Source organism: Morone saxatilis, unplaced genomic scaffold (genome assembly GCF_004916995.1).
Source record: "Morone saxatilis isolate NCDOM2014 unplaced genomic scaffold, NCSU_SB_2.0 Contig3, whole genome shotgun sequence".
Taxonomy (NCBI): Eukaryota; Metazoa; Chordata; class Actinopteri; family Moronidae; genus Morone; species Morone saxatilis.
In genome coordinates, this window is record NW_023339873.1 from 4,122,999 (window position 1) to 4,124,763 (window position 1,765).

A 1,765-nucleotide genomic window follows, 5' to 3' on the forward strand; every position below is an offset into this window, starting at 1 on the left:
ATAAATATATATATTTTTATATATGATATATTTATATATATATTTCTTAGGTGAGCTTATTTAATAATTGTTAAAGGCTAAATTTAAATTGTTATGATTTTGGTGCAACATATTTTTTTAAATATTGTTAAATATTTATGAAACAGTGAGTGATTATATTATTATTAATTATTCATTTTGACAGTAAAATTTCATAGATAAGTTCAAAGTATTGTCAAAGATATTCAGTTTATCATCCAAGAGAAGGAAATCCCAAAAATGTATTCACATTTAAAAGCTAGAATCAGCTGATGTTTGGCTTTTTTGCTTGAGAAATGACTCAAATGGTTATTTTAACTGAATAGTATAGTAGTAGTTTTTTTTCCAGCCTCCTCCCTGTAACATAATGTCAAAAATCTAATATAATCTAGCTCCTAAGATTAGTTTTTCTAGATGTTTCATATCAAGTTAAACTATCAATCCATATACATTAAAATTAAAACAAATTTCTATTTTTATTTGTGCTGCAAAATAATGGTGAATGCAAGGTGTTGATAAGAAGAGAGCAGGTCTGGTTATATAAAATTATGATATAAGACTGTACATAAACTGCTGTTTGGTTTTTGTTTGTGTGATGTAATATGATGTCAGTAAAATTTAGCCACATATTTAAAAGGTATTTTTCCTTCATATTATATTGTCTCAGTCTCATGTCTGTTTTGTTTAGTCTGTTTTGTTTAGTCTTTTCTCTGAGTTTATCTTTGTATGCATATGATCTTATTTGTATTTTGTACAATGTACGTTTGAGCCATGATGTTTCTACATGAATAATTAAAACAAGGCTGAGTTCCACACTGTGGCCTTTTTCCACAGGAGACATTTTAACATGCAATAGCAGATAAAATATATTATCGACTGTTCACTTATATCAACCATTTGAGTCATTTCTCAAGCAGAAAAGCCAAATATTAGCTGATTCTAGCTGCTCAGATGTGAATATTTTTGTTAATATGATAAATTGAATATCTTTGGGGTTTAAACTGTTGGCTCCAGGAAACTGTGAGGGACTTGTTTCACTGGTCTGTGACATTTTACTGTCACAACGATTAATTGATAAGGAAAATAATTCTTAATCTATTTCATAAATCAACTTTTTTGGGGAATTACCAAAGTATAATATCAGTTGACATGATAAGGGCCTTCAGGTGGGTCCTGATCTAATACCTGACACCTTTAACTGTTTTAAATAAACTACAACTGATACTTAAGACTGATCAGTGTTTTAACTTTAACTGACACTTCTACTTTAACTCTCATACAATAGTTCACATGCACATTTTCACAAAATTGAGCACACTTGATTTTTGGTTGTAAAGTGTAGCCTTTTCTATAGTTTGAGATAATTCCTTTAGCTGATATTGTGCTTACATTCCTAAAGTCCATGTTTAATTAGATTACTACACAGGGGTCATGTAATGTCTCAGCATAGGAATACTGCACACAATGCACAGAGAAGGAGAGGAATGGGAGTTAACAGGCAATAATATGGGTTACATTACGCCTAAATACTTCAGTTTCAGCCTAATGGAAGGTTGGCTGAGGGATTTCTGACACTTTTTTTTCAGGGTAAATCCCACAAAATGAACACCAGCACAGATATTAAAAAGAAAATCCTTTGTATGTTACTAGCTGAGTGTTGAGGAGGACATTAGAACAAAAACAACCCAAGTTTTGGAAGGAGACGTTTCGAGAAAATCGCCAACAACTTTAACATACACAAGAGAAA